At 34.7% G+C, this 24,095-nt stretch overlaps 2 long non-coding RNA genes and 1 pseudogene across 2 annotated transcripts; 2 read left to right on the top strand and 1 right to left on the bottom strand.

Annotated features, from left to right (window-relative positions):
- Positions 1 to 8,152: 8,152 nt before the first annotated feature.
- Positions 8,153 to 8,271, top strand: LOC125054949 (annotated as a pseudogene).
- An 8,656-nt stretch (positions 8,272 to 16,927) lies between these two features.
- LOC125054718 lies at positions 16,928 to 18,228 on the top strand. Its single transcript, XR_007117741.1, has 2 exons — positions 16,928 to 17,458; positions 17,758 to 18,228. It is a non-coding gene; the product is annotated as an uncharacterized LOC125054718 (long non-coding RNA).
- A 3,050-nt stretch (positions 18,229 to 21,278) lies between these two features.
- On the bottom strand, positions 21,279 to 23,497 carry LOC125054676. The gene is made up of 2 exons (XR_007117736.1): positions 22,077 to 23,497; positions 21,279 to 21,785 (listed from the first exon to the last, which is right to left on the bottom strand). It is a non-coding gene; the product is annotated as an uncharacterized LOC125054676 (long non-coding RNA).
- Between the last annotated feature and the right edge of the window lie 598 nt (positions 23,498 to 24,095).

Genomic DNA, 24,095 nt, shown 5'->3' on the forward strand with positions numbered 1-24,095 from the left:
TATTTTAGGATTTCATTAATGTTAAGTATTACATTAATACAACTTTTTTGCAAATACAGAAATGTTTTATTGCTTGCCATTGCGAAAGAAGAATGGCAGTTTTACACATTAGGCATCTTCTCTCTAGCGTCAATATGGCGATACTGTATGTTAAGCACTTTCTGATATCCAACATCTTTTGATCAGGATCAAAGCATGGTTATGCATCTCCTCATTCACCTCAAGATCGGAATTTCTTGAACTGACACGAATTCGACGTAAAATGATGCGTAGTTTTGTCAACAGATGGCACCATATGGTTTTTGCATTCGTAAAATTAATTAATTTATTTAGTGTTATTCGATAACTTATCCGATATTTTATTGCTTATTCTGCTATTCGGGACGGAAACAAATCCAAGAAATCAAAAACCATGGCAATCGGTCCAGCCGTTCTCGAGTTATAAGTGTTGTAATAAACACGACTTTCTTTTATATATATAGATTTTTTAAGTTTCATTTATATGCCAGTTGTGTTCTCATTATTATATTCTATTACCAATTTGAAATTTCATTATCCGTACTTGTCACATTAGATAACTGACTGGCATTTTGAAAATAGAATTAGGGTGTAAGTAGTTCTTCTTCTTCCTATTCGGTGCACTCTTGACAGAGCGGTCGTGATCGCTAGGAAGTAGTTGTAGTAGTAGGGGCAGATGTGATGCGTTTTACGACATTTTGCCATCGTCGCCTATCAGTGGTCATCCTGTTGCATTGATTGACAGAGTCTCCTACGGCCGACTTAATTTGGTCAGTCCAACGCGTAGGTGACCTTCCGCGCGGTCTAGTGCCTTCCACCTTCCCCTGGACGACAAGGCGTTCGATGGACTGATCACCACGCCGAGATACGTGACCGAAGAATGTAAGGATGCGAGATTGTACTGTTGAAAACAGACGCTGCTTAATACCGAGTTCTTGAAGTATCGAGACGTTTGTACGAAACTCGGTCCACGAAACCCCAAGCATTCTCCTCCAGCACCACATTTCCAGAGCGTCTATTTTCTGCTTTTCCACATCTCGCAAGGTCCACGTTTCAGCTGCGTACAGAAATATGGGGAATATAAGTGTCTTCACGAGCCTGGTCTTCGTGGCTTTTGTTATATTCCTGTTTCTCCATATTTTTTTCATCTTGTCCATCGCCGTTCTTGTGATGCCCATACGTCGTTTGACCTCATCGATGCATCCGCCATGGCTTGAAATCTGAGCCCCAAGATAAACATAAGATTGGACCACGTTGCATTTCGCGATTTGAGTAACTTGAGGCGAATTATTTCTGGCACGGTCAACAATCATCACCTTGGTTTTGCTGCGATTTATCTTTAGTCCAAACTCATGGCTCACTCGTTCCATCCTTGACAGAAGCTCTTCCAAGTGTTGCGAACTGGATGCAAGCAAAGTGGTATCATCCGCGTAACGCAGGTTCGCAATTCTGTATCCACCAATTGTTACACCGTCTGTCCAGTCTTCCAAAGTGATGCGCATTATTAGCTCCATGTACACGTTGAATAAGAGCGGTGATATTATGCAACCCTGGCGTACTCCAGCACTAGGATGGAAATCACCTGATAGGACATCATCTGTGCGTACTGAAGCTGTGCCTTCTTCATAAAGCCGTCTCAAAAGGTGCACAAGATGTTTTGGTGTACCCATGTCTAGCAGAGTCTTCCACAGCACCGGCCATCTCACAGAGTCGAATGCTTTTGAGAAATCAACAAAGCAAATGAACACGGGCTTATTAAATTCTCTTGACTTCTCTATGATCTGGCGTAAAATAAGAATTTGTTCCCGAGTGCCTTTCCCCTTGACAAAACCGGCCTGTTCCGGAGCGATCTCCTTAGAGAGGTAGGCTTTCAGGCGCTCGTTGAGAATATGTAACAATATTTTGCTAGCGTGTGGTATCAGAGCAATGAGGCGGTAATTGTTACATTTCTTCGTTGAGCCCTTCTTATGCAGGGGTGTGAATATAGTGTGTGTCCATTCTGAAGGCCAAACTCCTGTCTGCCACACCTTATTGCAGATGAGATGAAACATCTGGTCGCCACGTTCTCCTAAGGCTTTAATTGTCTCTATAGGAATTGCATCTCTGCCAGTTGCTTTTTTGCTTTTCAGGTGTTTTATGGCAGTTCTTACTTCGGACAAAAGGATGTCTGGTTCCAAATTCTCTGGCTCTGGTTCTGTGCTTATAGACAGTCGCGACTGCGGATCCAGGAACAATGACTGGCAATAGCTCCTCCACGTTTCAGAGATCTGTTCGAGTTCTGTTACCACTTCATTTTTGTCGTTCTCGATAGCCCAGGTTTTAGCAGGTAGAGATTTAGTAATTAGACGAATTTTGTGGTAAAGGTCTCTAGACTCGTGCTTCATAGCATGTTTTTCAAGTTCGTCACAAATGCTATGAAGGTGGGAATTATGGTCTCGCCTGCAGCAGGCTTGGATATTAGCAGACAGCCGATTCAGTTCTCTTATGTCTGCTCCTGCGGCTTTCTTAAAGCGCCTCTCTTCTATAAGGGCAAGGGTACTGTCCGTCATCCAGTGTTGACGTTTGCGCGTTTCTGATCCCGGACTAGACTCCGTGACTGCATTTTGGATGAGTTCTTTAGCCTTATTCCATAGCGTGTCTGGTGTAGCTTCGGTGTGGTTTACAACTGTCCAATCTGTCCAACTCCGCTCAATGGCTGTAGTGAATTTCTCGTTATCTGCTACTTCAATCCGTCTTGTCTTCTTGGAGGATCGAGCGGCTTTGAGCTTCAACCTCATCTTTGCGATAACGAGTTCGTGATCGGAACCACAATCAGCCCCAGGAAGCGTGTGGGCATTAAGAATAGAGGTGCGCCAACGTGATCTTATCAGTATGTAGTCGATCTGATTTTTGGTTCTACCTCCAGGTGACGTCCAGGTGAACAGTCTACGGGGATGGTGTTGGAATAGACTGTTCACCACTACCATGTTGTTCTCGTCTGCAAACTGCATGAGTCTTTCACCTCTTTCGTTACGTACCCCAAGTCCGAAGTTTCCCACTGATTTGCTGTACTGGGCAGAGTTTGCGCCAATTTTTGCGTTGAAATCACCCATTATTATAAGTAACTCTCTATTAGGGATTTTGGCAATTGTTGCTTGTAAATCTTGGTAAAAACTCTCCAGTACGAGGGGTAGAGCTTCACTAGTGGGGGCATATGCCTGTATTAGGTTCAAGTTTACAGGTGACGCTTTGAGCTTCATAGACATAATGCGGTCGCTAACTGCCTCATACCCTATCACACTGTTATTCTGATGCTTAGGAATTAGAATCGCTACTCCGTTTTGGCTACTGTCATCGCTACTGGAAAAGTAAACAGCATGGGCGTCGGTAAAGAAGTGCCCGTTGCTTCTCCAGTGCGTTTCTGTTAGACCGCAAATGGATAAACCACATCTGGTGACTTCCCTCTCCACGATATTAAGTTTACCGGGCTTTAGCAACCCGCGAACATTCCACGTGCCTATCTTCTGGATTTTTCGTAACTTGATGGAGTTTCCAGTAGCATTATTTCCACGTGGAGCCTGGTCTCTTACTCCAACATGGCCGGTAGTCCATTTCCCACCGCTCGCCCCGGACGCGGCGCGGCGCCGCTGGCTAGGCGGTTCGCATGGCAGTCGTGATTCTTTTGTGTCCACTTCCATAACGATTTTCTCGGGAGATTAGCTGCAGTGGTTTCCCGTTGCCTTCTGCACCAGTTCTTTTAGGGGTTATTTGAACCCCAAGGCCGCTGTAGCCTCTTCTGACCTCTGGTCAGGTATGTGGTTATACCGCCACTGCTCGGTCGCCATTGCCTCGTCTGTTATCTAGCAGGGGGACCACGGTATAGGAATACCGCCGCGGATGATGTGTTGTCCGCGCGTGCAGGTGAGGTTGACAGTTGGGGCCGGAAAGATGTTAAATCCGTTCTCCCCCATTACCCCCCCTTTATGCCAGTTTCAAGTAAGTAGTTACCTTACTTGAAACTGGCATAAAGTTAAAACTATTGCCATAATATAAAAAAGTAGTTACCTAGCACTTCGTACAACAAAACCTCTAAAATATTTTTTTTATTTAATTACTTATTGTGTCCTCATACATTGCCTATGATAATAAAAACAATACATATGATCGCTATATCTTTACACGATCGCTGCATCTACTGATCCTGCACCATTCAAACATCCAAACAAAACTTTTTTCAAAACCGACCTCAGGAGCTAAGAAAAATTTGCGCGAAAAAGGCACTTATGCGTAATGAGTAATGATATTTCTCACCAAGCTCTCTAATTAGGTAAGTATTTACTTTGGAGTTAGACATATGCTTTCGTACTATCAGTGATATATCCAAAGATTCACCATTAGACCAGTGAACTAGACTTTTTTTTTATGGCTCTGGTACGATTTGTGCATTAGCCAGCGTCAAGTATAGGATTTTTTATAATTCGTGCTTGTCTTTAGAAATTCGACCGTATCCTCCATGTACGGTTTAAGCACTCGCCCGGTACCGCACAACCCTCCCAAAGGCCGAGAACAAATTTAAATTAAATTAAAACTTGCCCTCGAACCGGGAATCGAACTCGGTACCCCTCACCTAGCTGCTGAACTAGACTTAATAAATTAATTTGTTGAGCACAGTTTACTAAAGATAACCTTTTTACACAGATCACACTGATTGAGCTACAGAATCGCCACAGACTTCAGTTTTGTTTTATTTACTTAGATGCGCCTTAGCCTAATGCGGTATGTTATAACAAAAAGGTCTACAACGTAATAGCCTTTGCCCACGCAAATTATAACGATAAACATCTCCTAATAACAAATGAAATGATTTTTAATCCGTACTCATGTTCAGAACACGCAACTCCTATAATTTTGTGTAATCTGATTCAGCTTTTACCTTGATAAGACTTAATGCTACAAGAATTGTTTTTCAGACGTAAATAATTTTTCATAATAAAAATTGTTACCGTATATACAAGTTTATTAAATTAAGCCCTAACTAAACTGTATAAAATATAGATAACAAACATCCGCTATCTATAGTATACGTTAGATTTTTCGTATGTAACAGATTAGCATTTAGATTAGTTTGACACACATTTTTGTGTCAGTTTCATTGAAGGGAAAACACTGTGAGGGGACTGGCATGCCAACTGGCAACAACGGCGAGTGTCAGGACTAGGGAATTCATTGACTATAGACAACTATTAAGAGAAAAATAATAAGAAATAAAGCCTTTTTTGAGTAACTGTGCGCAGAATAAAAAAAAAGTGCATACACGTAAGAAAAATATTTTCTTTAAATATAACAGATAGTGGTGCCAGTAAAAATAGCTTCAAGGTAGACTTCCTAGATGACTATGATTAGTGGCCAGGTCATATCGGCTCGTCACATGTAGATCAGGCCACTTTCTACTGATCATAGGTTTCGAAATTAGTACTTTCTCTATATTTTTCGCAAATTTGAATAAGAAAGTTGGCCGTAAATTAATTATGTCACGCATAACTATGACTAATAACAATTAATATTTAAATTGTTTTAAAATGTTTTAGAACGATTGCGTGTTGACTTTACTCCACATACTTACTAGCGAGTGTTTAAAAAGAAAATGTTTGACCTCGATTTCAATTGTTTTTTTTAACAAAATAAAAACAAATCTGTCCTAAACCACATAAATCTTACACGACGAACCAATCATCATATTGTTTAATAATATACCCTTATGTGTAAGATCCTTTTTAAACCAGAATCTGGGTTATAGGAGGTTAAGATAATTAAGAGGAATTCACACGATCATCAGCTTTTAAAATGTTTCTATTCGAAGTTCAAAACATTACATCTTTGTGTCATATTATAACATCACCATGTATTCTAATTTATTTCTTGTCTGAATTCGTCTGCTTTAAATGTAATATCATCGAAATAGTAGAATATTAAAATAGTATACGTTTTTATTGATATGTAATAAACATTCGTTTTAACACGGCCACGCGGTGCTTGGCCGACGTAGGTGAACAAAAAACTAGCAAAACAAGGTACCTAATTAAGAATTAAGTTTAAGTTCGGACCTAGTACAATAAAGCCTCGCTTGCTTGCTTCACCATATAATTTGATATTTTAGAAATGTATTATTATTAAAGCTTTATTTATAAATCTATACAACAATTGGTTGTATGGATTTATAAATGGTAATTTACATTTCTTGATATGAGTATTAGCTGAATTAGTATAAAGTCTAGTTTTTTTTTAATAGATAGTTTTTTTAGAATTAGTATAAAGTCTAGTTTTTCTGGTCTAGTATTTGTTCCTCCATATTTTCCATTTCTCTTTGTCGTCATCTGTCCATCTTCTTTTGTCGTCCTATACATCTCTCTCCCGCGCTCTAGAATGACCTGCCCATTTCCATTTAAGCCTTAAAGCGTGTACAAGTGCATCTGTACGTTTTTTTGTGACGAACATTTCTTGTTTTGTTTATTGTCCTCAAATTTAAGATCCTTCTTTCCATTGAATGCTGGCAAGACATGATTTTTCTTGTTGTTTTCTTGCTGAACACCCACGTTTTTTTAAGAAATTACTCAGATTTTATTGTAACATGTTTACATACTAACTGTTTTGGTTAATTTATGGAGCTTAATGAGGCTTTAGCCTAGAACGATAGACCTGGGGGCTTACATACACGATGGAACGATAATACAATTTTGTACTCATGAAAATGCACGCCAGTCAAAACTTCAAAATTAATTCAAGTTATACATATAACTTAGATACATTACGACTTGAGTAAATAACGACAGGAAGAAATCCTAATTAGCTATGTTTTAAAATAACCCTAAGCATACGTAAAATTACCTAGTCATATAAAATAAATTTGTCATAACATACTTGATACTGGTCTATCATCTGTACACAGCTTGGAGAAACAAACGAGTACTATAATTAAAACTGATTACATTTTTATCTAGTGAATAAACCCAGGAAAGTACGGAAATTCGGCTCCTTATCTCTACCATGAGTTTGACGAAGTATTTAACGGTAATGTATAAAGCGCCTGCAACAATTTTCATAAAAAACTTTACAGCGCTTTATGCGTATTGCTAAGATTATTGGCCATTTTGTATATTATACATGTGGCGTAATTAATGCATAATATGGTACCTGCGGGACGGACGATGTGGCGGTTCAGATATGTTTTATGTTTAGTAAGAGTCTTTCAAAAGGTTTATAAATTTGAAAATCATATATATTGTAGCGTTTGTGTAGTACTTTCTTTCATATTTTGATGTATGTGGCAACACAAATACCGGCGGTTAATAAAAAGAAGAAAACGAATGTCACTCAAGACAGACTTCAGAGGAGTGAGATATGTATATTTTTTTCCATGGGTTTTTCTATAAGAATATAAATTAATGACTCTTGTTTTGTGAAGAATAAACCAATGAATAAAGTTAAATATGGGTTATGATTTATTATAAGATAGAACATCCCATAATATTAACCCAATTTAAACATATTTTATACATGTTCTGCAACTTTGTTTTACATATTTAATATTTTAATAAAGTAATTAATTTTTCATTTGCCCTTCAAACCATTTTACTCGTAATACGAAGTTGTGCGAGCGGTGACTAAAATGAACTAGGCATTTAATGTTCTCATTTTGAAGTCAGTACTCGTATTTTAATAACAACTTTGTGTTTAAGTTTCCTTTTGAAATTTTGGACAGTTGAACTAATTACTATTCTCTGTAAATTGGTCATACGCTTCTAGATAATGAGCTTAAGTTGGAAGGATGTTTTGGAAGAATATGATGTAGAAAGCTAATCAAATATCAAATTCTCTAAAAGTATTGGCTTTTTAATTTAGAGACCTAATATCTTGCTATTTCATGCTTATCCAGTACAATAGAATAATATTGAAGAAGTAAGTACGTAAGTTTAAAATAAAAGATCTTTAACATATATGAAAGTGAATTTATGGTCCGATCTGGAATAATTAGATAGAGCCCGCAATAGCTGAAAATACCCAAAACGTTAATACATTTATTGGAACGAAGTTCCTTATCGCGCGATGTGAAAGGGGGCTAGACGGAAAAAATTCTTACGAAAAGTTGTCACGACACTTTATTGCTATTTGCTATTGTAATACACCGGTTCTCGTCCGATCACCGAAGTTAAGCAACGTCGGGCGAGGTCAGTACTTGGATGGGTGACCGCCTGGGAACACCTCGTGATGTTGGCTTTTTTTTTTCGTCCGAAGATTGGTGTCGAGAAAATCTATCATACTGTTATGATACCAATTAACATATAAATTAATCGAAAGGAATTTCGTTCCATCCGGGTGTCCCTTGACACCTCTAAAGTTTTTTTTAATGTAATAAACGTATTTAATAAGTCTTACACTCTTACCTACATATTAATAATAATTAAAAATGGTTTAGCCTCTGGGGCAGTATGGCATTTAATGTTGGCGCTTTATTAATTCGTTGAGTGAGGAAAGCACCAGCTCTCTTGTAAGTGGTACTATCTGCCAGGCGCCAACTTAAATCTTTAATCAGTGCCTTAGAACCCAGCCAAGAGTCCGCTTCAAAGGGAACTAAAGTAAACGAAATTAAAGTTGAAGGAAATACTCTTATATTTTGTTTTTACACGCTTTATATTAGCTTCACCCGTATGTATGTATGTAAGTATGTAACCGACTCCTTCGGACTCGATTTTGACCCACTTTTAACGGACAGATTTAATTCAAACTTTGCGCACCTGTGAAAGATCGATGACAATGCAATAATCCGAAAAAAAACAATAAATATTTTTCGTCTATCGAGCAACCCAAGCTTTTTCACAATAATATGTACCAGTATTTTTTGTTCATTACCATTTTCAGCCTAAATTAGGAATTATTTTTCACTTTTTAGTTTGATGTGCTTTAAAAGCGTGTTTTTTTTAGTTTTTTTAAACTATTATTTATTTTTTAGTCAAATTATCGGCGTATTAACGTATTCTTGAAAGTAGATTTATTTAAATACACTGACGATTCAGTAACAAAAACGAGGCTTGGTATTGTATGGATCGTGCATTAATTATGAATGCCCGATTCATAATGAATACCGTGTTTTCTTTCATACAGTTCAGTTAGTCCGCTCTCGTCATATTCATATTCGTTCTATGAATTAATAGATTCAAATAATACAGAAACATACTCAATAAAGTATACTAAAGAAATAACAAGTATTGCCTTAGATTTCCATTAAGGATAAGACACAGAACTAAATAATACTTTACAAAATAAACACCCAGAATTTTTACTGTTGAAGCATTATTTCTATTCTGGCTCTAGCATTCTTAACCCGGAGGTCATGACGTGTTCAACTCTTGCTTAGGCGTTTATATGAGCACACTTAACTGGCATCAAATAATAGTCATATCATAGACAAACATTAACGACACGCGTAAGGCCTATATATTTTTTTAAATACATTTATACGTGTTAAGATGTCAAATATAATTAAGAGTCTGATAAAGGATTATCTTATTATTTCTCAATCAATTGTTGTGATAAGTGCCGGCGGACTACAAATATTTGTATTGTAGTTCTATATTTATCAAGTAATTTGCACAATGATGTGGTAAACAGATATTAGCAAAATATTTTACTAAGGCGTTAAATTTTATTTCTAACACATATATATTTTGTTGGCGGTTAAAAATAAATGTATTTATCTATTAAAAAAAAAAAACATGGTAGCCGATCATACATAGTATAAAAATCATCGTTATGAGTATAGCGGAGTCCGTAATGGGTCCGTTCCGCTCGCAGTGGAAGGCGGGCATTGTTATGGTTTAATATAAACTTGAATCCAAACAAATTTTACTTTATAATACACCCAGTGTGAGTAATTTTGTGTTTGTGTGAGTGAGTGTTCGGGGGTTTACTGTTTGATATTGATAATTAATTATTAGTACTCGAATAATTAGTTACGTTTAATTAATCATGGCTTATGTTTCCGCAATGAGTCAGTAATTAATATATGAGTGAATACGTTACATTAATTTCAAAACATTTCTATGAAGCATAGGAATTGAAATTATATTTGTATGAAATATAAAACCTTAAAACAGAAACGGTTTGAAATATTGGTCTATTTCAACCCGATTTAGGATTCGTAGGTCTGAGGATATCAGAGTCAAGACTAGGTAAGATTTCGTGCCGAGACTTAGAGCGAAGTGTTAAAAATGTATTGATTTTTGATCTTCGTGAGGCACTGTTCGCTCGTGACTGAAATCTGACCCTTAGAACTATGACGTAAGTGAAAATCCAATACTGATGAGTACTCTAAAGTACTCGAGTTTTTTTTTGTAGAACAGAGGCAAACAGCTCACCTGATGTTCAATGATACCGCCGCCCTTGGACACTATCAATGCCAGAGGCCTCGCGAGTGCGTTGCCTTTTAAGAAAGCATACGCGCTTTTCCCCTATTCTTTGTCGAATTGGTTCGGAAATCTGCTCAACTGGTAACATTATAAAGACGAAGGCTTTAATTTCTTTGTAGAACTCTAAAATAACTAAACTATTATTATTTCACGAATATATAGGACTATAAATACATTATCAGCCATCACCAGACATGCTACGAAGAAGAGGTTGAGAGTATAAAAAAAAACAGCTTCCCTTAGTTTGGTTGAACGCCTATCTCGAAATCTTATTTCTTAGAATCAATTTTGTACTAAACAGTCCAATTAGAGTATATTACGCTACAAACAATTAACGTAGGTGAAATTTATAATATATTAGCAGAGCAAAATAATTCCAATTATAATCAGACCTCATTTGTTCACTATTAATTCTCGGAACAGCTAATATCCAGTGAATTAGACTCTTATCATGTAGAGAGCAAACTTGTGTCTGACCTGACTTTGATTACATTATAGTCGACTCTCGATAAATTGACACTCGTTAATTTGAACCTCTCGATAATTTGAAAAAAAAAATCCTGTCCCTTGAAAAATACTAGATAAATTGAATAAAATCCATGATAATTGGTCCCTTCGGTAATTTGAAGTTGAAAAAGTATTATCTTGCTCGCCAACGTGCGATAATTTGAAATCCGGTCTTCCCTACTCTCTTCGAAATAAAAATTCGTGAATAATTATTAATACATAATAAGAATATAGAAATAATAAGTAACAAATTTTGATCAAATTCTTATTTCCTTCAGTCGCCCCTCCCCCTCGTGGTTATTCAAACACTTGTTATTTTGAACTCTTGATAATTTGAAATTTATCTCTGGTCCCTTGAGTTTCAAATGATCGAGAGTCGACTGTATATTAGTATTAATAATATTGTGATAGCCTTCTTCACAGATACCACTTCATTACTAAACGTTGTCTGTTAACAACTTGATTTGCCTATCATGCGTGAGTCTTTCTGATGAGCTTCGCGAATTCTTCAGTTCAAATAGTACAGTACGTAAATAAAAATAAACTTGAGATAAAACATACATAGAATATTCGACCTTATATAATAATAATAATAAAGGATATTTCTGTGTCTAGATCAGTGTTGGTGATGAAAGTGATTCCCCAATTGCGGTAGTTTAGGAATGTTAGTGACTCATTTGGTTATGATATACCAAGAAATTAGGAATGTTCAGATTAGTTTTAACTCTATGGCTTCGATGTGTATGCTTTTAGATTGATTCTCGGTGAGAAATACTTTTTTTATAGTATAGGGCGATAAAAGAGTTTATAGGATGCCCAAAAAGGGCAGTCATGGATCATGTCAGTCAGTGTACGTGGGTGCGTTGCCGGTCTGGAGTGAGGAGTATGCTCTTTTTTAAACATTAGGAAGTCGTATCTCTCAGCGAAGATCCCCCGGGAGTCGATTCCACAGTTCGCTAGTTCGTCTAGAATGTCTTGTAAAGCGGACCGTAGTAGACCTTCAGCCATAAAGTTGATATGGATGATATTTTCAGTGAATACAGCTCGTACGGAAGGAAACATGTGACCTCGGATAAGCCTAGAAAAAACTTTCGTGTCGTCCCCATTTCAACAACTCTTTCATTTGTTACTCTTCTATGATACATGCGACGGTTACTCACCTCAAAAGCTTTGAGGTGCCTTCTTGTGTCTTCTTTAATAGTCCATGCTTGACAGCCGTATAGTACTACTGGCCATATGTAACAGAGTAAGTCATAATGTGGCATTGTGGTGGTGTTGGTGTAGTACTTTTTTCTAGGCTCAGCTGAGGATACACCCTAAAACGCGCTATTGAATATATTCCGACCGCTAAGGGTATATAACTACTCAACTTTGACTATCGGTGATCGGGGCCATGCCGACCAGTCTGTGGTTAGACTGGTCGAGGATTTTTCTCGTTAGATTAGAGGAACTCGCCACCTTCCTTCCTCCACAAATTTTATTATATTCTGTACTAGAAATAAAATATAACACTACTATACTGTTCATATAAAACGTTGTCCAAATATGTCCTATTTACGACTCGTTACAATTATGTCTTTTAAAAGGGAAACATTCCTTTTAAAAATCTTTTTTAACTGTACTATGGAGAGTTTTCTAAAGAGTTGTTTGGGTTGATCCCTCGTGCCTCGTTGCCTGCCGTACAAGCCGTATTAACTCAACATATCATCCGTATTATCTTGGTGGCTGGAAGTCTCCCACGGTCGGGTTTACTAGACATTTTCTATGGCGAACAACCTACAATTGTTTAAAGAGAGCATACTCCTCCCCCAAAGGCCGGCTACGCACCCACTAAAGTGTCCATGACTGCTCTTTTTGAGCGTCCTATAGGCTTGTTTATCCGCCCTATCCTAGAAAAAACCTATGCTAATTTCTTGGTATTTCATAAACAAATGATTCACCATCATTCCTAAACTACCGCAATTGGGGAATCACTTTTATCGCCAACACTTATCTATGTAGACATAGAAATGACCTTTATGGTTATTCAATAAGGTCGAATATTCTATGAATGTTTTATCTCAAGTGTATTTTTATTTACGTACTGTACTATTTAAACTGAAGAATTCACGAAGCTCATCAGAAAGAGTAAACAGACCGTAGAAATGGATTTTTCAAGAATATTTTTCTTTGTTTTCGCTTGCATATTACTTGTGAGCGTACAAACAAGTCCAAAATGGAAGGTTTTGAAGAAAATCGTAAGTTACCAATTTAATATACTGGAAATAACTAATTTTTATCTTTTTAATAAATAGGTTAAGATATTATAAACACTTCATAGGTATACAATTATTTGATGTGATATTAACATATATGTATGAAGATATCAATTATGATTTAATAAAAACTTTTATCGAAGTGATATTCAGTTTTATCAAAAGTTAAGAAAAAAAAGGAAAGTTTAAATAATACTTAGTAATATGTATTTATTTATTGAATGATTAACTATTTATACAATACAATTTAACTATTTACTTGTTAAATTAGTAATCTGTATCGTATCGTATTGTATCGCTTTTTTAGATCATATATTTATATATATATATATTATAGTTTGTAAGCATTCCGTTACCAATAGTTATTAAGTATGAAATATGCATTGTTTGCATGTACCTACATTGTACAATCAGTTTATATGTTTGTTCCTAGATTTTATTGTAATGCCCATTGGTAAACCTTTTTAAATAAAAATAGCAAGCGTATTCTAAAAAACGATTGAATTTGCTCATTTCTTGTTATAAAAATATGCCTCTAGTAACTTATGTACTCCTGGTACAAATGTTGTATTTTATATTGCAAATTAAAAAAAAATACATTAAAAATTCATCACATTGAGACCTCATTTGGGACACAACTTTTTTTAACATCTTAAAAAAGCTATATCATACCAATTTTAAAGTTAATGTTTTTGTTCCAGGAAAAAGTGGGCCGCAATGTCCGAAATGGAATAATAAAGGCAGGACCAGCTGTTGCCGTGGTCGGACAAGCGTCTGGAATAGTCAAGGGATGAGGATGGAATAAATTATTAAATACATATTTGTGTTATATCCCAAATAAAAGTATTATTTTATAATTTTTTATAATATACAAAATATCTTTAAGATGCTTTAAAATATCTTTTATCGAACTATTTTCTTAAATATTGATTTTAAAGTACCAGATAATACCCAGTTAAATGACTAATTAATGCGTTACCAACGAACTACTTTAAGCCACAACTAAATACCATTTCATCTGTTATTCATATCCTGTGTGACATAAGATTTATTTTATAGCTTGAAAATACTAAGACCGTAAAGAACCATTGTTACTTAAGTCTTTAAAAATCAATGGCGCTACAACCTTTTTCGGTCTGGGCCTCAGATTTCTGTATCTGTTTCATGATCATTTGTTAATCTAATAGGCAAGTAGGTGATCAGCCTTCTGTGCCTGACGCACGCAAGCCGGTTTCCGCACGATGTTTTCCTTCACCGTTCGAGCGAATGTTAAATGAGCACATAGAAAGAAAGTCTATTGGTACACAGCCGGGGATCGAACCTACGACCTCAAGGATGGGAGTCGCACGCCGAATGCCATCACTGCTCGACTTAAGTCTTTATCAGATTAATAACATTTTTAATGCAGTTCATACAGAGGCACTTTCCCTGATAATGCTTTTGGCCTCAGATAGCTGCTTCGTTTCATGCTTTTCTTTACTTATAAAAAGTATATTTAATTATGTTAATACTAATAAATAATAACTGAATAGATAATATTTTGTTTGAAGTTACGGCATGTGGTAGATTCAAGTAGAAAACTGTATTTAATATGAATATAATACATTGTTTCAACCGACAGATGAGTTGAGAATGGCACGCTTACCCATAAAGCTAGATTACAATATGTGTACATTTGAGTAGAAAAGCGCATTAAATATTTTGTCAGCATAAAACGTCGTTACAATGAAATTTATACACTTTAAATATGTCAGTCCCATTTCCGTACTAAAATTTCAACGTGAATTTAACAAAAAGCCCTTTCAAGTTGCGTAATTAAAATGAACCCTCACTTAAGTAGGGTTAAATAAATTTTCCGGATTATGACATAATTTCTTTTATTATTCTCTCAGCATGAATTGAGATTTTTCATTTTCATGTGACGGTTTTGGACCTGGTAATACTTAAAAAAGGCATAAATGTGGATTTTTATTGTTTTTACTAGGCAAACCGTCAGAAACTTCAACTGATGTTATTCCATGTCACCTCGTTCACCACACCCTGAAATCCGGTAGGCAAGTGAATTGCCGGCCTTTCAGGAACTCGTACCTTCTTTTGTTTTCTTATTTGCTTCGAAAATACTTCCATGAGCGGCTTGTACGCGTTTGTTAAAAAAACCATGGCGCTACGGCCTTTTAGTTCAGTTTAATAGATCATTTGTTTTTTCTTATAAATTCTCATAAATAATTTATAAGAAAACTTTTTTTATACGTTATAGGAATTAGAGTTGCTGTGAGTACAGTGAAACTCAACTATATAAATGCATAAGACCTAATCAGATTCTTCATTATTATTAAAGTATATTCTGTATGTTACATATATGTTCTGTAGATTCTGGACGTACAATCATTAGAGATCGTTAAATTTATGTGTATCTTTATCATACCAGATATCTCATTTAAGTTTCTATTAATTCAATTGTGTTCGAAAGGAAAGGTTCGTGATTTTGTAATTAGTCTTAAAAATTCCAACCACGCAGATAGATATGATCTTGCTTTCAACCCATTTTGAAGAAAAAGGGAAAAAGTTGGCTGAAACTTATTTGATATATTATACAAAGTGAACATACACATTAGTGAAGCTACATAGTATTTATAGTATACAATCAGAATTGGCAGCTGAAGAAAATGTATTCTTGAAATAATTATTAAATGTATGTTAAAAAAGCTATGCTTATGAACTTGGTTCAAAAGAATTTTTCTCTATAATCACGAATTCATAAGTATTATAAAAATTACCTACTACTTATTCATAACTATGTATTATTACTTTTGTTATTACTTACTCTTATCTATTGGAGACCTTTCACAAGTATTTAAGTTTAAATATAGCACAAAACAAACGTATCTAACTAAATATTTTTTTTAATGATTCGATTAATTTCTACTAACTATTCGAGAAACTTATACATACATATATTTTTTAATACGTAAAAAAATATAAGTATAATATACCTTTGCCTTTTCCAAAAGTATTACCAGGTCCCAAAGATTCTCATGAAAATGAAAAAGCTAGATTCATGCAGAGAGAATAATAAAATAAATTATAAGTATGTAGCATGATTAAATGGTTTATCGTTTTTTTTATTGGTATTTATTATTTAGCAAGCAAATACAAGACTTGTAATTTAATAATTTAAATTATCTTAGGGATTTATTTGAGACTAGCTATCTATATATATAAAAATGAAACCCGTTTTTCGTTGTCACGACATTACATGAAAACGGCTTGACCGACTTGTCTGATTCTTTTTTTATAATATTCCTTGAAGTACGAGGATGGTTCTTACGGAGAGAAAAATTTAAAAAAATGACTGAAAAAGTCTAAAAAACAACTCGTAATAATATTTAAAGGCAATTTGAACTTTAATACCATATCATAAAGTTCAAGTGTTAGTGGGGGGGTTCCGGTAAGGTAAATTTTTATTTTTAGACATAATGTATTTGTTGTATTATCAACTATCTTTTTTTTATCTTACTAGCTAGACGCGTGTCCCGAATAGCAGAATAAGTATTAAAAAAAAATAAAGAATCGACTGTTAGGCGGTACGATGTTCGCCAGGCCAGCTAGTACTGAATAAATGTCAAATGACTTAATTTACGAACCAAATTTTCTTCCTTTAATTCAATTACGCGGATTCTGAATAAATAGATATAATATATAAAAACACATGACGAAAAGTAATTAACTATAAGAGTATATCTTCGAGGGATTCACTGTATCAAAGAGAGTCGGGAGTTCCCAACTGACCCCGGTTATCACGAACAAATTAGTACGTTCTTACAAAATAACGCAGCGCTATTATAGACCTTATTTTATTACAATAAAGTCGTTAATCACTCAGCAATCATCTTTTAGACGCAGATGTTATATTGCAGTCATAATACACACGAATACTACTAAAATTCCGTGCGTTATCTATTGAGAGCTTTATTTCAATAGCAATAACGTTCAGTTTATATTTATGTTTGTTTTCAAGTGGTTTGCTACGTTTGTCGTTAACATACAATATAAACTACACGCATTGCAAGAATCTTCACAATTCAAAAAGCATCCCGCTTCATAACTTGTTAGTGACAAAGGAAAAAAGAAAAATCAAAAATGAATTTCGGAAAATTGTTCTTCTTCGTCTTCGCCTGTGTCTTGGCTTTGAGCTCGGTGTCGGCGGCGCCAAAATGGAAGATTTTCAAGAAAATTGTAAGTTTTAATGTAACTATTTTGGCTCTTAGCCCTACAATTTATTTTATACTGCAATTTAACCATATATTCCACTGACATTAAGTCAGACGATTGAAGTAATTATATTTTTCTTCGTAAATTTAATACTCTTTTGGACTTGTTATTAATACTATTTAATAGCTTTAGCTCGTCCTCTCTCTCGACTTTCTGAGAATATTTATATGAAATTTCTTTACATAAAGTTCATAGAATCAAGTCTAATAAGACTTTATGATTTACTTATTGGTACGTTCTCACTAATGAATAAACATTTTCAGGAACACTTCGGTCAAAACATTCGTGATGGTCTCATCAAGGCTGGCCCTGCAGTACAAGTCGTGGGTGACGCCGCAACCATCTACAAAGGAAAATAGAGAAACCAGATTATCGATGCCATACCAAAAATGAGGAGTTATTTACAATACTCGTACGAATGCAAGACCAAAACATTGAAAACAAAAGGAAGTTTTCGATCCTCGATGCCTCGATCTCTTACTTTGAAAACAAATAGTTTTATAACAAAACAAAACAAAAATCAATAACAATTTTTTTAATTCGTATCAGCGGGATCACTTTGTTACAGTAACTAATAACCAATTACTTACTGGTTATTGGTGGAACAGATAACTATTTAACTACATTTTTGTATATTCTATTGTAAATGATTCTCTGTACTTACTGCCCCAAATACTCGAAATAATTTATTTTAATGTAAGATATAGTATTATTTATAAATAAACATTTGAAATTATGTCTGAATTTTAATTATCCTTCTGTCTTTTTTAGTGTTAAGGTATTCTATACGAACAATTAAAAAGATGAAGAAACAGTATTGTTTAATATATTGTGTTTATTTATTATGAAATTATTAATTGTTGTTTTATAGTAGGAAACTCAGTTTGGTTCGACCTTCCCATAGTCTGTTTAATTCTTTACGGGTATCTTGTTGAGATCTCTTGTCAGCGATAAGTTGTTCTCCTGTTTGCTGATTATTTCGTATTATTGTATGTAGTATTTTCGGAACCACACGTGATTTCGAGCTTAGAGTGATCTTTTTTGTGTCTAATTATCAGTCACACATTAATTAAATGTATATAATCTGAATCATAGGTTGCATTTATAAATCGTTAGGGTTCAACGATCTTAAAGGATTTGCAAAATTTGGATTAAATTTGATAATCATAATTTTTATTAGTTTTTACTCCAAACAACAATTTCTATGTTGTAAAAATACAATAGATAGTTCCCATTGAAAATATTTCATGCAATATAGCCGTTGTATTTAAAGCGTTGTGCTGAAGATGAAGGGCAATATTGTAATATAAGTTATGTTAAGCAAAAGACGGAGCGGGCGCCAACAGACCCTGCCCACTTACCCTTTAACCTCACAGTCGATTTTCTGCGGAGACCGAAATTGGTAATATAATTCGTCCATGTGTAGTCGACGATCCCTTATTTATTAATTCTAATACGGTCTAAGAAGTTGTGATACGTAAGAAGTATGAACCCGCTACAAATTGATTATTGATGTGTTAATAAGTAAGGTACCAAAACTTAGCGATAAAAAAGAGTAGCGGAATGACATAACTACAAATGTTTATTTATAAATAATACTATTATTTACAAATAAACTTTACAAATAAATTATTTTGAGTGTGGGTAAGTACAGAGAAGCATATACAATAGAATCATAATCATATACATAGGGCAAATTACAGCCACCGCCGCTGGTACCACGTTTAAGTACATTGTATTCCATTCCTAATAAATAAATAGTATAGAGTAATCCCGCTGATACGAAACAAACTTTTAAATGAGAAATTTGGTGTAATAAAAGCATATGTTCCAAAAATAAGAACGAGGCATTGAGGATCGATAGCTTCATTTTATGTTCCTGCTTCCGTATTGTAAATAACTCCTTATTTTTGGCATGGCATGGCATGGCATTCTTCTGGTTTCTCTATTTTCCTTTGTAGTTGCGGCTTGTTCTGGCAAAATACAGAAATATCTCAGAGAATTGTCGAAAACATAAAATATCTTGTCTTCTAATTAACCCGCAGGGCACAGGCAGGATAACCTGATGTTATGTGATACTGCCGCCCTGTGACATAAAGCTCACAAAAGCATTGCCGAGCTTTCCAGAATAAGTACCCTGTTTTCTTGAAGGACCCTGAGTCAAATTGGTTTCGAAATAATTTAATGTGGCAGGTGGTTCCACATAGTCGTGGTGCGCGGCAATAAATCCAATCAATAACTTGATGAGTTAAAAGTTTGGCAAAACAGGTATTAAGTTAGATACATGATAGGAAAATTATTTACGCTAAAGGACGGTAAAAATGGTTGGATCGGCCTGAGCAGTCTTGACTGCCTAGCTGGGGTTGGTTTGGCGATTGTAACTCTGCCGTAAAATGGAAATGAGCTTTTCCCACGTCTACCACAATAGCATCTCCTGAGAGACCTTGACATGGGTCATGGCTGTTGGGAGTCGATCGCCTGAAGAACAGGACGAAAGCCCACTGGAGCCACTGCTGAGGACCGTATCAAACTAATAATTCTGACTATGAAAGCACTATCGCTATCTACCATTGAATACTAATTAATTTATAGATTCAGCAATATTGGCAAATCAAACAAACCATTAGCCTTAACGGGTTTGAACTAATTTAATTTAGATGTTGCTAATTTACATGCTTTGTGACATAATGATAATCTAAGTCAAAAATAACTCCATTGCTCTATGTCTATGCCATAGGCAGTGCGCGCTTCGCACCAGCTTGAAATATAAAAAAAATGTGTGGTAACTAGTAGCTGACAGTAACACACTTGTTACTACGAAATACATATAAAAACCTCGCTATTGGGATCACCTCAAACTCCATGTCACCAATTGGCAAGCAACGCAAGATGTTCTCTTATTTCTATATGTTGTATTGTTTCGACGTTTCAGTAATGTTTTTAAAGCAATTTGAATATTATATTGTCTTCGCGGGCACGACACATATAGTAAAAGTTCTTTTAATGAATATATTATTTACAGAATACGATGTTTCAAGTCTCTCGGTAACCACAATGGATACAAAGCGCTCGAAACGTTGTTGCAAACACTGATCTAAATTCACAGAGAAGTTTTATTTAGAAAGTACTCTACTAATGAACTTTTCAGTAAAAAATGAATTCTAAAATGAATGTAACTTTGTATTATACTCTGTTCTATCATGATTATGTGGAATGAAGATTTGTGTAAGAGCAAACAAGATTATGAACGGATTAATAATAAATTACTTGAATGGAATCCTTGTTTAGATACAAATTTTCTTTTTATATAAAATTCCTACGTTTGTTGATTGCACTGTATTTGTAACAGAGGTATACTGTAAACTCATTAGGGGTTTAATAAATTGATTCGTATACGTAATTAATGTTTTAACTCTGCGTTGCATAATAGTAACTGATTGTTTAATCAGAAAATTGGAGAACAACAGGTCTTCTAGCTAGCAAAAGATCTCCCCAGGTAACACATGTAAGGAACTGAACAGCGTATGGGAAGGTGGAAGAATTATCTAACTAAGGTTTGGTAATTAAATCTACAAATAATATAAACGACTTCAAAATGCACTAAAATATTTGTAACCATGTTTCTTAATCGAGTCGATAGTCGAATCTTATAGGAGAATAAAATATTTTATGAAATATTGTTTTATATACTAGGATGGGACGATCTTTTTAAGCAAATTTTTGGATCTGACTTGATGGGACTTTAACACTAGAATGGATAAAAGGAACAATTAAAATTCAAACATAACTTTAAATATTTATTTACAAATAATACTATGATCTTACATTTAAATAACCTATTTCAAGTATATGGGCAGTAAGTACAGATAATCATGTACAATAGAATCATAACCATAATATACACATCAGTCACCGTTTGAGGTACCAGATCTACTACATAGTATTCCAAGCCTAGCTATTATTAACTAAATAAATAGTCATTGGTATCGGTTACAGAGCAATCCCGATGGTATGAAATAAACGAACTTATAAATGAGAAATTTTGTTTTGTTATAAAACCATTTGTTTCCAAAGTAAGAGATCGGGTATCAAGGTATTGAAATTCGATAACTTCCTTTTTGTTCAAACTTTTGGTCTTGAATTCTTATTGTAAATAACTCCTTATTTTTGGTATAGCATCATTCTTCTTGTTTCTCTATTTTCCTTTATAGATGGTTGCGGCTTGACCCACAACTTGAACTGCAGGGCCAGCCTTGATGAGACCATCACGAATGTTTTGGCCCATGTGTTCCTGAAAATTTTTGTTCATTAGTTAGCAAGTACCAATATGTGTTATTAAACCTGATACTGTGAAAGTTATCTAAAGAAATTTTATAGGATATTTATTCCAGAAAGGTGAGAGAGAGGATGAGCAAATGCTAGTTGGCATATATTTATAATAAGTCCAAATGAGTATAAAATTGAGGAAGAAGAAATAATTTTGTCAGAATTACTCCAACCGTCTGATTTAATGTAAGTGAAAATACGTAGTTAAATTGCTGTATAGTTAGGGCTTAAAGCCAAAATAGTGACTAACACTTACAATTTTCTTGAAAATCTTCCATTTTGGCGCCGCCGACACCGAGCTCAAAGCCAAGACGCAGGCGAAGATGAAGAAGAACAATTTTCCGAAATTCATTTTTGTTTTTTTTTTCTTCCTTTGTCAGTAACAAGTTATGAAGCGTGCTGCTTTTTGTATTGTGAAGATTCTTGCAATGCGTCTAGTTTATATTGTATGTTAACGACAAACGTACCAAACCAGTTAAAAACAAAAATGAATATAAACTGAACGTTATTGCTTTTGAAATAAAGCTCTCAATAAATAACGCACGGCATTTTAGTAGTATTCATGTGTATTATGACGCCAATATAACATCTGCGTCCAAGAACTGACTGCTGATTAATTGGCGTCTTTATTGTAATGAATTAAAGTCTATAATAGCGCTGCGTCATTTTGTAAGAACTAACTAATTTGTTCGCGATAACCTGGGTCGTCAGGGATCTCCCGATTCTCTCTGAATTATAATACAAATATTTTCAACCACATTGAATGACGCCTAACAAAAATTATATACTTATTTTTTTATTTTCTCAAAATTATAAAACAAATATACTTATTTTTATAAAAAAACATCTTACACTGTTAAAATCGAATAGTTTACCTATATAATTATATTCTTTATATCTTTATTATGGACTTAAACCTTCTGCCTTTAGTTTCAGTTTTCTCATTACAGGAAAAATTAAATTTTGTTACTGTTTCTCATGTTCAAGTTTTATTTCTAAGAATATGGTGTTTCCTTTCTAAAATCGATACCTAGTTGCTGTAAGTAACGCTGGGCAATTTAATATCCTATATGATATGTGATGAATGAGATATTTTCATCTTTCCGATAAATGCAGGTTCCGAACCGTAAGCCAAGAGCAGGAGGCTAATCTGATTTTATGTGATACTGCTAGAGGGCTCACAAGAGCGTTGCCGACCTTTTAAGAATCAGTACCCTCTTTTCCCGAAGGTAAGTAAATTTGGTTTGGAATTACTTCTATCGGCAGGTGGTCCCACATAATCATGGTGCGCGGCAAAAAATCCTTACAAATGCTCAGTTATGGAACGACAGACGTCGAGGTGATACGGGTGGAAGTTCGTATTCTGCCTCGACGTCCGATGATTAAACTCATCTGCAGTTATTAATCCGAATAAATCTTCTGAACACTCTCTGATGCCAATCAAATAAAAAATCAAAGTCAATAGCCCAAAGGGCGGAGCGTAATATTGATTGTCTTTAAGTTTAAAAGTGCAAATAATTTGTTACTATAAATAATAATAATACTAAAATAATGTACGTCGCTGTGAGGAACACCTCACACTCCAAGTCACGGATTAGCGAACATCAACGAAAGAAGGAGTTCTCTTGTTTCTATTATGTGTTGTATGGTTTCGACAATTCAGTAATATTTTTAAAGTTTATTGGATATAGTCTCTATGAGCTACTATAATCCTGCAATAGTTTATTTACTTATATCAATTATAATTATTAAACAATATATTAAAGGATTGATATGAGAGAGGTTGCTTAGCTGGGAAATTAAAAGTCGATTGCAAACAAACTACTCGAGGTTTATTTAAGTATTCGACACTTCTGAACAAATAAAAAGTAAACAATTGTAACCTAATTCTGAATTTATTATGATTTAAACTCAAGTGTACTTAGCGATAATATTTATGCCCCGGATTCTGTTAATCTCATACTAGCACACCAGTGCACGGCGATGCCGTTTATGAATGTCGGGTTAGTTGTGAATGAATTTGCAAAGATTGGAAATTTATCGACTAATTAACCTCAATTTGTTTGTATGGGAAAATAAGTTTTTTGTTATTTATATACAACTAGCTGTTCCCTGCCACTCTTCGCTGGGGCACATTGTGATTGAATGGTTGAGAAATGAGAAACAAAACAAAGAAAACATTTCGTATAAGTTTAATTTTGCAATAATTGTGCAAAAAATAATGAAAAAAAAACAACAAAAAACATAGATAAAAAACAATCCTTTATGTGGAATA

Source organism: Pieris napi, chromosome 12 (assembly GCF_905475465.1).
Source record: "Pieris napi chromosome 12, ilPieNapi1.2, whole genome shotgun sequence".
Taxonomy (NCBI): Eukaryota; Metazoa; Arthropoda; class Insecta; order Lepidoptera; family Pieridae; genus Pieris; species Pieris napi.